Genomic DNA, 13,255 nt, shown 5'->3' with positions numbered 1-13,255 from the left:
CTCAAGTCATATGTTAGTCATTAAATCTCTCTATGGACCATGAATAACTTTTTCCAACTTGGGTATATATTAGGAAATTTTACCACAGTGTGGATTTGTTGAAACTAGTTCAGTTCCTTCTGATTTTCTATAACGAGATGCTGTGTGACTGAATCCTTTATTTTATTTATTATCGTTACGTAGGATTTATATAGCGCCAGTTTCCGCAGCGCTTTACAAAATGAGGGCGGACAGTACAATTACAATACAATGCAATATAGGAGGAATCAAAGGGCCCTGCTCATTAGAGCTTACAATCTAAAAGGGAGGCTCAAGTGATACAAATGATAATATCTGTTGGGGATGAGCTGATTGAAAATTAGATATACAGTTGTTAGGTGGAAGTGAGATAGGCTTCTCTGAAGAGAATGGTTTTCAGGGATCGCCTAAAAGTGGACAGAGTAGGAAATAGCCAGAAAGATTGGGGTAGCGAATTCCATAGGATTGGAGAAGCTCAGGAAAAGTCCTGGGGTGAGCATAAGAGGAGGTGACAAGAGAGCTAGAAAGCAGGAGGTCTTGTGAAGAACAAAGAGAATGATTTGGTCTGTATTTTGGGCACATGAGAAGATTGCACAAGGTTCATTTATGAGGATCATAAGTGGACACAGTTTGTAGCCTTTATGTATACTGGATATTATTTGTTTCGCAAGTTAATGGTGTGAGGTTTGCACATAGTGTTATGATCATTTTCTATCAGCATCCCTTAAATATGTGCTGTCACACGAAGGGTGGAGCAACGCACTGATGTCACATCACCACTTCCAGTTTTTGGAGTTGGTGGCCATATTTCAATAATAGGCTGCTTGACTCTCCCTGGTGGTGAAAAGTGGTACTACCAGGCAACCTCAGCAAAATGGTGAAGCATGGGGCTGGAAATTGCGTTATACATAAGGCACTGTATGCTTCTCTCTTGTGGCAGTGTTGATCACTGGTGGTGGTGTGGATTTATAAAGGTGGAAGTCATTGACACATGGGAAACAGTTGGAACCATTGGACTTTATGTATTTACTTAAAGGATAAATACACCTTTTGGACAAAAATAATAAATGCACATTTTTTTTCAGGTAAAAAAATGTGCATTTATTATTTTTGTCCAAAGGAGCCTGGAAAGTATTGCATCAGCAATCAGTAGATCGCTGATGCCATGCAGGTCTCCTGCAGACCTGTCAGAATATAGGGATGTAGGGCCAAGCAGATATTCTGACGGGAAGCTTCAATGAACTCCACAATGTGCTCCACCAGTGTCGTGGTAGTTCATTGAAAACCATAAGCCCACAGCGGCAAAGACTGTCAGGACTTGCAGTTCATTCATTCATGGAGGTCCGTGAATGAATGACATGGCCATGTGGGTGAAGCCCCACATGGACACACTGTTTTCAAATCTAATAGTACGGAGAAACTTCTCCCCGTATTATCTCTTTGAAAGAAGGGGGCAGCAGGAAGCGGCTGCAGCTATGGGAACATGTTACATGTTCCACCCTAAAAATGGGTGGAACATGTAATATGTTCCAAAGATCAACTTATCCTTTAATATTATTTTGATTTCACTGATAATATTGTCACAATTCTTTTTCTTTGTGTTCACATTATTTTGTTGTTTTTAATATATTTTCATAATATTAGATTTGGAACTGCACTATTGTCGGATGATCATTTTCTAGACAAGTTTATGTGTATATATTTTTTTTTCCATTTGATATTGTGTTATTGTGCATTTACAGATCATTGTGTGGATGTTATTATACCACTAGGAGGTAAAGAATTTCAGGAAAAGATGTATTATTACACTGTAGGTATTTTGATCACAACACAGGATTTATCATTGCTCTTATGTTTATTTAGGTTTTATCTTTGAAATATTTCAGCACTTCACTATTTAAACTACTGTACATTAGACCCAACTGTGAATTATGTTCCCTAGTGATAGCTTACATTTTAGAGGCATAGTTTGCACAGCTTTCTTTACAGTTTTTTATTACTGACCTTTAATCCAGAACTGTCATACACAGAAATGTCTTTCTGCCACTGGATGCTGTCAGAATTCATGTTGAATGATGGTCAACAATTTTAACTCCATTCCTTTATGTCCAGGCTATCATGCACCCAAGGATGAAAGGGGACCTGTCATATGTAAATATGCCTTCCTGTGCTTAGAATACTATAGCAATAAGGGGAGCTCATGGAAGGGGGTGGTTGGGGCTGTAGTGATACTAGTGTTTATCATGTGTTCTTTTAGATTTGTCACTGAGTGTATTTAGTTCCTTCCTGTTAATATATAACTTGTGTAACTATTGTATAGGTAATCCCTGAAGAATTTCATGAAGAATTGCTTCACTTTGTTTTTATTTCATAGCAAGGGCTTTTTTTCTCAGAGTATAGGTGCAGGATCTCTCATTTTCTGAGTCCGCCCCTACCCACCTCTGAGCACCGTTCCTGGGTTACACCCCCTACCCACCTCCCAGTACCACCCCTTTTAGAGAATATATTAAGTCATTTGCATGGGATTTTTAATGACAACAAGGAAAGCAGTCAAAAACACCCCCCGGCAACAATAGATCCATCCACAATAATATACCCCCAACAACAGTGAACCCCCCAGCAACAATGGACCACCTGTAACAAAATACAGACCTATACAACAATAGACCTATGACAGCAGCAACAGATCTCCCTTCCCTACCCCTCCCTCAACAGTAGATCTTTCCAAGCAAGAGTTGACCCTCCAGCACCAACAGATACCTCTCCAGTAACAATAGACCCCCCCCCAGCCACAATATTCCTCCCTCCCAGAAAAATAGATCCCTCCTGCAACAATAGACCCTCCAGCACACCCCAGAACCCTTTGCCATCAGATACATTTAGTGCTGGAGATGCCGAAACTACATTCCGACACTTCCCGCTGAAAAAAAAACCCTGCTTTTAGTTTGGTTTGTACACATTTTCTGTTATTACTTTTATTTTATGTATTAAAGCTGAACTCCTGGCAAACAGAACAGATTAAAAATGCATATATACTGTAAAAGCAGTTTTAATTCTGCCAAAAGGATTTGTATTTCTGTCTCTTCTGTCCTGAGATTTACACAGCTTTGCAGACAGTGCAGCCCTGTCTCTCAGGGAAGGGAATCTGATCTTTCCCTTCTACAGGCTCCCTTTCATTTAAATATTTCCTCCCCTCCCCCAGCCTGTGACTGGACAGTGAAAGGAGAAGCAGCAGAATGATGCGGTCAGCTCTCTTTCACTGTGCTCTCTTTTCCTATTAGCGGCCACCTACACTAATGCTCACCTGACTAACTATGCTGCTTCGACCTTCCCTTCTCTTAGCTTTGCTTTAGAGTAAACTGCAAGAGGCTAGCACCAAGGTCAATTCAGGTACTTAGACTGATTGTATTTAATAAAAATATATATGATGTTGTATTACTTGCCTAAAAATCTGCACTATTTGTGTATTTTTATGTCTACTTTGAGTTTAGCTTTAATTAAGACATGAACTGTGGAATCTCTGGCCAAAAAAGTGGAGGAGAAAGAATTAGTCCTCTGTAATGCCAATAGGCTGGATGTTCTGTACATTGTGTAATCTTTTTCAATAAAACCTTCTTGTGAAAAAAATTTTAATTTTTCACCATTACTGACTTAACCTGCCTTGCTCTGCACTGGTCTCTGTGTAGAGGAAGCCATCTTGGTAGAGGTAGGGCTTTGCCCCCTCATGACAGAGTTGCCCCCCTTGATAACTGGTGATCTGGTGACTGGTGGGGCACCAATCAAGAAAAAGCAGGGGAGATGGAGGAAGCACATAATCATATAAACCAAAGCAGAGAGATTCTTGCACTTCAGGTCCTCGTGTACAGTTTCCTTTCCAGCAAGGAGTTTTTTCTTTCACAATTTTGTTATCGGTTAAAACATCCTGCTCATCAACGAACAGAAAATCAGTCGATCAGTGGTTCCGCAAAATTTTTCGGACAATTTTCTTATCGTGTGTACGGGGCATTACAGTCAGAGGCAGTAGGGCTTTAGATAATACAAATACTAGCATGTAGCACTATTTCTTGATTAACCTCCTTGGCGGTATTCCCGAGTGTAGCTCGGGGTAACATTTCAGTACCAAAAGCGGTAACCCCGAGCTACACTCGGGAATACCATGCGGCGCTGCTCCGGCATGTGTTCTTCACTTACCTTACCCTGCGCTCCCACGATGTGTCCCCTGCAGCGTCCCCGGCCATCTCCTCCGGCCGATGCCGGCATCCGGCTTCTGTGTCCTGTCCCTGTGACGTCGGGACGTACGGGCGCCGCCGGCGGGAAATTTAAAAATTTTAAAAAATGTCATTTTTTTTTTTTCATTTTACACAGTAAAACATTGCTGTTTCAACCTATTTCACATACATATTGTCCCTAGTGCTTTGTCCTGCGCCCTGCCTGCATTTTGTCTGTTCTTTCTGCCTGGAAACTGAGAAATGTCCATGGCGTCCAAAAAGTGTCCCTTTAGGTCAAAAGCGGTTTAGATCAGCTAGAGAACAGCGATAGTAAATCAGAACCACTTACAGAATTGAGTGATAATGATTCGTGGGGGAAATTCGTCATCAGAAACTGAAAACGATTTTGCGACTGAGCTCAGCAATGTGCGAACTTGGCGCTCTATTTCACATTTCAGTGTTTTTGGTTTGATTATATTATTGAATTAAATTTTTTATTATTTTTATATTATTTTTATGATTATTTATTAAATTATAATTTATGATTTTGTGTTTCAAATTTTATCATACCCGGGATGTTTACTAGACTCTTGTTCGGACAGATTTCAGTGAGTTTTTCCTAAAAATTACAGCCTACAATAAAAAAAATACATATTTCCATGCAAAAAAATGGTACCGCTTTCAGCACCAAAAATCTGAAATAATCATACCGCCAGGGAGGTTAACAATCCATCTTGCACACAATATAACACCACTAGTTGTTACTTTGTGTACAAGATGGATCGTTAATAAAGTGATTTTGGAAAGAGTGCTGTGTACCACCACTCATATCGCTTTTCACCATGATCCTGGGAAGAGGAGTTTTGGCTGTGCACTGCTGAGGTCTAATGTGAAGGGATATGGGAGGTACAGCGGTGTATTCCTGGCTTTCGGAATGCAGTAGTGTCTTAGATCTCACACTGTAGATATACAGCTTTGAAGCTCTAAGCATCCTCACAAGTTCTCTACTTTTAGAAGAAATTTAACAAAAAGGTAAACCTTCTCAGGGTACTGCTTAGCAGGGGCGGACTGACAACTCATGGGGCCCCCGGGCAATAGGGGATCATGGGGCCCCTGTGTCCTTGCCCAAACTCAAAAAAGCCTATGAAAAAGGTACCAGGGGCATCTCATGGGGCCCCCTACTGACCCCAAGCCCTCGGGCAGTGCCTGAGTTTCCAAATGGTCAGACCGCCCCTGCTGCTTAGTCATCATTACATTTTTAGATGTTCCCTATGAGATAGCAAACATTCACATCAGTTCAGGTCCACTTTGCGCCTACATTCACACCTACTGTAAGGCTCCGTTCGCATGTGGGTGTTTTGATTCTTGGGCAGAATTGCCATGATTCTACCCATGATTTCAAAATGCTCTGCTAAAATGACAAATCACGGAACCGAGTGTTCAAGTGGCATTAATTTTAATAGCACCAGAAAAAGCTTTGCAGTTCGGCAGCGATTGTCGCACGATAATTGCCACGCGATAAATCCTACTGTAATTGTGGCAAACAGCATCATGCGAAGCATATCACCCAAAAGAAATTCTTGATCTTCTTTTGACCGACAAACTTGGCACAATGCAGTTTGCCATGATTGCAGGCTCACTTTCATTTAAATATTTCCTCCCCTCCCCCAGCCTGTGACTGGACAGTGAAAGGAGAAGCAGCAGAATGATGAGGTCATCTCTCTTTCACTGTGCTCTCTTTTCCTATTAGTGGCCACCTACACTAATGCACACCTGACTAACTATGCTGCTTCGACCTTCCCTTCTCTGAGCTTTGCCTTAGAGTAAACTGCAAGAGGCTAGCACCAAGGTCAATTCAGGTACTTAGACTGATTGTATTTATTACAAATATATTTAATGTTGTATTACTTGCCTACAAATCTGCACTATTTGTGTATTTTTATGTCTACTTTGAGTTTAGCTTTAATTGGGACATGTACTGTGGAATCTCTGGCCAAAAAAGTGGAGGAGAAAGAATTAGTCCCTTGTATTGCCAATAGGCTGAATGGTCTGTACATTGCTTAATCTTTTTTTCAACAAAACCTTCTTGTGAAAAAAAAAATAATATTTTTTCACCATTACTGACTTAACCTGCCTTGCTCTGCACTGGTCTCTGTGTAGAAGAAGCCATCTTGGTAGAGGTAGGGCTTTTCCCCCTCATGTCAGAGTTGCCCCCCTTGATAACTGGTGATCTGATGACTGGTGGGGTACCAATCAAGAAAAAGCAGGAGATGTGGAGGAAGCACATAATCATATAAACCAAAGCAGAGAGATTCTTGCACTGCAGGTCCTCATGTACAGTTTCCTTTCCAGCAAGGAGAACAGTGAGTAGTACAGTAATGGCAACACCAAATTTTACTACAAATACATTAGACTAAAGGTGGGAATACATGATTAGAAAATCGACCGATCGGTCATCCGACAACCGAGAGGCGTTTGTTCGTTAGTCGAAGTTGTGGCCCACATTAACCAATCTAAAAAAATCATTTGACGGGCAATACGTAGTGTTGACATCTTCCATACAAGTGGAAGTGATGCAGTGTGCATGTGACTTATACCCACGCCCTTCCGGCCAGAACGAGCGATATACACAACAATTACCAGCAATGAGTATAATATAGTTTATTACATGACCTATATACATAAATAGTGATACATAAAATATAATATGCAGAATTCTGGTTTCATTATCTCATTAGGCCAATCTACTTTTAATATTTGGATTTTTTGTTCATGCTTAAGAAGATTCTTTGGACATAAACATCCGGGTCATCTTCTTTTTCCGCTCATGCATGATAGCACTTGATAGATTTTTTTCGTACGACCGTCACACCACCGCACAGAAAATCAGTGGTTCGTATGCAAAACGACAACATTTTTCACTGTTGTTCAACTGGATTTTTTATTTCACAATTTTGTTATCCGTTAAAACATCCTGCTCATCAACGAACAGAAAATCAGTCGATCAGTGGTTCCGCAAAAATTTTCGGACAATTTTCTTATCGTGTGTACGGGGCATTACAGTCAGAGGCAGTAGGGCTTTAGATAATACAAATACTAGTATGTAGCACAATCTTTTGATTAACAATCCATCTTGCACACAATATAACACCACTAATTGTTACTTTGCGTACAAGATGGATTGCTAATAAAGTGATTTTGGAAATAGTGCTGTGTACCACCACTCATATCGCTTTTCACCATGATCCCGGGAAGAGGAGTTTTGGCTGTGCACTGCTGGGGTCTAATGTGAAGGGATATGGGAGGTACAGCGGTGAATTCCTGGCTTTTGGAATGCAGTAGTGTCTTAGATCTCACACTGTAGATATACAGCTATGAAGCTCTAAGCATCCTCACAAGTTCTCTATTTTTAGAAGAAATTTAACAAAAAGGTAAACCTTTTCAGGGTACTGCTTAGTCATCATTACATTTTTAGATGTTCCCTATGAGATAGCAAACATTCACATCAGTTCAGGACCACTTTGTGACTACATTCACACCTACTGTAAGGCTCCGTTCGCATGTGGGTGTTTTGATTCTTGGGCAGAATTGCCATGATTCTACCCATGATTTCAAAATGCTCTGCTAAAATGACAAATCACGGAACCGAGTGTTCAAGTGGAATAAATTTTAATAGCACCCGAAAAAGCTTTGCAGTTCGGCAGCGATTGTTGCACGATAATTGCCACGCAATAAATCCTACTGTAATTGTGGCAAACAGCATCATGCGAAGCATATCACCCAAAAGAAATTCTTGATCTTCTTTTGGCCGACAAACTTGGTACAATGCAGTTTGCCATGATTGCAGCATGACTTTTCGTACAACAATTGCAGCAGAACTGCACTGGTTTTTCAGGTGCCAGAACACGCAGTTTCATGATTTGTCATTTTAGCAGAGTGTTTTGAAATTGTCGGCAGAATCTCAGCAATTCTGCCTGCAATTCAAAATGCCCATATGTGAACAGAGCCTGAGTGTCATGTCTTCAAGTGTTTTTTCAAGTGTTTTTGAACATTTTTTGGAGAATTGCATGAATTTGCAGCTTTTGTCAGGTGTTTTTTTCAGGCATTTTTCAACTAAAAGATGTGAAATGCTGCTGAAAAAGAGCCAGAGAGCAGAAAACAAGCAACAAAACACTTGAAAAAACACTTGAAAAATGCTCATATTGTGTTTTTTAGATGCTTCTGTTGAAGTCTACGGGGACAAGAGCACTCAATTCTACCTGAAAAGTAGCTCATGCAGTTTTTTGAGCTACAGATGCTTTGCTACAAGCAACAGGATTCTCAGATGTGAACAATGGCTATTGAAAATAATAGGTTTTTGCTTGATGAGCATTTTTGAGCTTAGAGCTAACAGCTACAAAACACTCAAGTATGAGCAGGCCCTAATAATTTTTAAAATGGTTTAAATTGGGTTTTTCACATTCTCTTGGAATTTGCCCATTCACATCTAAGTGTTTTCTGGATAGCACACAAAAAGTCCTGCCCACATTCAGCAATGGGACTATTCAGCTTTTACTTCTTGTATCTGCAAGGCTTTCTGACCCTACTTTTCTTCAGAACAAGTTTGAACTGGTTCCAAAGGTGAATTTTGCAACAGGCTTAATTTGACAATTTTTTTAACAGGAAAGCAGATCAACACTTTCTTTGGGTCACAAGGACCTCTGAACTCAGGTGAAAATGTGAAAAGCTTCACCTTCTAGTCCAGTGGTCTCTGACCTGCAGCCCGGGGGGTCGGATGTGGCCCTTTGCTAGCCTTTATTTGGCCCTTGGGGCAATTTTCTTCTAACTGACTCCAACAATGGAGCATAATTCCCACCACTGACGACAATTGGGCACTATTTCTCCCACTAATACCAATGATTTGGCACATTATTTTTCAAACTAATAAAAATGGGGCACTATTCCTTCCACTGAGACCATTGATGTGGCACTATTCCTCCCACTAACACCTATGATGGGGTGCTATTCCTCCCCCTAATACCAAAGATGCAATGTTTTACATCTGATGCAAGGACAATTTTTGCTCCCAAAAGCCAAAGTCCAGCTCCATAAGGTCTGAAGGACAGTAAATTGTCCCTTAGTATAGAAAGTTTGGAGACCCCTGCTCTAGTCAAATAAGCAACATTATCAACAGTTACCTATCTGAGGACTTATCTGACTGGACACAAGCTGAATGGATGGATTAGGCTGGCAGTCTACCAACTAGCTACTGGTAAACTTTAAAGCAGAACTGAATTCCTCCCACACACTCTTAAAAAACCGCTTTACTTTTCTGTTATCTATCTATTTTTAAACTAACTTTGGCCAAACACTAGTAGATTTTCGGTCCAACGTGAATACGAGTATTCCTATCAACTTCCATACAAAATTTTTCAATACATTCAATCACTTGATGACTGTTGTTCAAAAAGCACTTCAAATTTTCCATTGCTTTTAACAATTGCTTTTGTAGTGAATGTGATTTCCTATATGAAAACCACATACACTGTTAGAATTGTGTTTGTTCGAGAACAATTTTCGATCTTGTCTCTATAGTCCCAAATCAACATCAATTTAACCCTGCAAATGATTAGAAAGTGCATAAATATTCTTAGAACTAAAAGTTTCAAACAAGATTCTATTAGCGTATGACCATCTTTACACTACCTGTGGCACATACACAGCGAAGCCTACACCCCCGGCATTGGTTGGATGGAAAATGCCAGGACAAAGCAAGGTTAGCATGCATTCACAGTATTTAGATCACCAATGGTTGATAAATGGCCAAAGAAAGAAGTTGCTGATTTGGTGGAGAACATGGCAGCGATAAGAAAATAATGGAGAGAGTGGACTCTGGAGGAAGACAAACTAATAAGCCTGAACAATTAGTTCTTGAAACACCTCCTCCCCCCATTAGGCTTAAAGCATAGCCAAACCTGAAAAATATATATTTTTTTATATATCAGAGCACACCGGCCCTTAGATGTGGTTGTTATATGATATTTTTCAGGCTTTTTTCTTAATTTTTTTCATTACAAATCCTTTAAAGCGTTACTAAGCCCAGGACCCTGCATTCACTATATCTGGTCTCCCACAGTACACAGGACATGGAAATGCAATTATTGTAGTAAGTATAAACTGCTAAATGCCTTTTTATCATCAGCAGTTGGAGCAGTCTTGTGACTTCTATCAGTGTCTAACAGAGCACTGATTAAAGAATGTAGAAAAAATTTCCTTCTGATCTAGGAGGATGCAGAACACCTGACATATGTTTGGACAGTGCTGATTGGCCCTGTCCTGATCAAATGCACTCTCTCAAGAAAAAAAAAACCTCTCTAGCAATACACACCAAACTGAGCATGTGCAGAGTCTCTCACCAGGATATGTCTTATCAGGAGATAAGATGGGGGCACTGGAAGAACGGGGGGATTCTTCAGAGGATTACCCCCTAGGTTGCATAATGAGTATAACAAGCATGCTGGGTTTAGTAACACTTTAAATAGCACATTTCCTGTCCTAGGTAGCTACACTTACTTGAATCATTTTGTTATTTTGTTTATTATTTTGTTATTTATTAGTGTTGTTCTGATCCTGCCAGAAATCTAGTGACCTGCTAGTTTTCTGTGGTCTCTGCTTCTACTACACTGCACTTATATAAGTTAGCATTGTTTCCAGCTCTCTCTGAGGACTATAGGACATGTCCCCCTAGGTGTTCTGTAGTGCTAAACCACTTTCTGTCCTAGGATGACAATTCTGCTCCATATATACAAAGCAATGAGTGATCTTTCACCTCTAGAACAGGATGTTTGTTGCTAATAGGATCACCAGGTGAAAAAAAAGAATAAAGCCTAAAAGAAATCTAATGCAACCACCTCCTTTAATATACACTGCTCAAAAAATTAAAGGAAGACTTTTAACCAGAGTATAGCATCAAGTCAGTTAAACTCCTGGGATATTGATCTGATCAGTTAAGTAGCAGAGGGGGTTATTAATCAGTTTCAACTGCTTTGGTGTTAATGAAATTAACAACAGGTGCACTAGATGGGTAACAATGAGATGACCCCCAAAACAGGAATGGTTTTACAGGTGGAAGCCACTAACATTTTTTTCCCTACTCATCATTACTGATTGTTTTTCACTAGTTTTGTATTTGGCTAGGGTCAGTGTCACTACTTGTAGCATGAAGCGAAGCTTGGACCCTACAGAGGTTGCACAGGCAGTCCAACTCCTCCAGGATGGCACATGAATACGTGCCATTGCCAGAAGGTTTCAAGAGCATGGAGGAGATACCAGGGGACAGGCAGTTACTCTAGGAGAGCTGGAAAGGGCCGTAGAAGGTCCTTAACCCATCAGCAGGACCCGTATCTGCTTCTTTGTTCAAGGAGAAAGAGGATGAGCACTGCCAGAGCCTACTAAATGACCTCCAGCAGGCCACTGGTGTGAATGTCTCTGACCAAACAATCAGAAACAAATTTCATGAGAGTGACCTGAGGGCCCGGCACCATAGATCTCAATTGGCATTTGCCATTGAACACCAGAATTGGCAGGTCCATCACCGGCACCCTGTGCTTTTCACAGATGAGAGCAGGTTCACCCTGAGCACATGTGACAGACATGAAAGGGTCCGGAGAAGCCGTGGAAAACGTTATGCTGCCTGTAACATCGTTCAGCATGACCATTTTGGTGGTGGGTCAGTGATGGTCTGGGGAGGCATATCCATGGAGGCAAACAGACCTCTACAGGCTAGACAATGAAACCCTGACTGCCATTAGGTATCAGGGAGAAATCCTTGGACCCATTGTCATACCCTACACTGGTACAGTGGGTCCTGGGTTCCTCCTGCTGCCCGACAATGCCTGGCCTCATGTGGTGAGAGTATTCAGGCAGTTCCTGGAGGATGAAGGAATTGATACCATTGAATGGCCCCCACACTCCCGTGACCTAAATCCAATAGAACATCTCTGGGATATCATGTTTCGGTCCATCCGACGCCGCCAGGTCGCACCTCAGACTTCCCAGGAGCTCAGTGATGCCCTGGCCCAGATCTGGGAGGAAATACTCCAGGACAGCATCTCATTAGGAGCTTGCCCCAACTTTGTTAGGCATACATACAAGCACTTGGGGGCCATACAAACTGAGAACCTTTTTTAGTTGCTGCAATGAAATTTCAGCAAAATGGACTAGCCTGCTGCATCATTTTTCCACTATGATTTTCAGGGTGTCTTTGAATTCAGTCCTCTGTAGGGAGATAATTTTAATTTCCATCCAACGATGGGGCATCCTTACACATTACCCAGTTCATATCACTTAAGATATCCAGCATGATATTTTTCCCCATCTGATGTGTTTTCAAAGTGCTAATTTAATTTGTTTGAGCAGTGTATTATATTTTTGTTTTAGGCTTTAGATACATTTTATGCCCTAGGATGATGCTCCATTTAGGGATAAAATAAAGAACATCCTGTCCTTTGAGAGTGAGCAGTTGACAATTTGGACAGCTTCTGACTCTCATTCAGAATGGTTCTCTCTGATGTGATGCATATTTCAGAACTGACATAGTGATCATATGTAAGCTGGAGGCCTCACTGATAAAAATTAAAACCTTCAGTTTGCAAATTATCCTAACCAACTTTAGGTCCCATTCACACCAGCAATCATTCATTTGAATGGGCTGCTGCGTGTTCTTTTTTGACAATGCAGTTTCCATGCGGTTCCCATGATCTCACTGTGGGATGGGATGCATGGGTGTACCATTCAGAATGAATAGCACCCCCCCACGCCTTGCAAGAAAAACGCTAAGCGGCTGCAGGTACTTACTGGTGCAGGAATCGCATAGTGTGAACCTAGCCTTAGACAGCAGTGTTCATTTGATATGCCATCTACGTAATAGTGTAAAGGTCAAATACAATTATATTAAAAAAAAACCTTCTAAAACATTTTTTAAAAAACAATTTGATTACATTTTTGTACATTTGTTAGCCCATAATAAAAAAGGGTTTGCTGCTGCTGCT

Source organism: Staurois parvus, unplaced genomic scaffold, assembly GCF_062004578.1.
Source record: "Staurois parvus isolate SC_StPar_1 unplaced genomic scaffold, SC_StPar_1.0 ptg000390l, whole genome shotgun sequence".
In the NCBI taxonomy this organism is placed as follows: Eukaryota; Metazoa; Chordata; class Amphibia; order Anura; family Ranidae; genus Staurois; species Staurois parvus.
Note: the sequence above shows the minus strand (reverse complement) of the source record.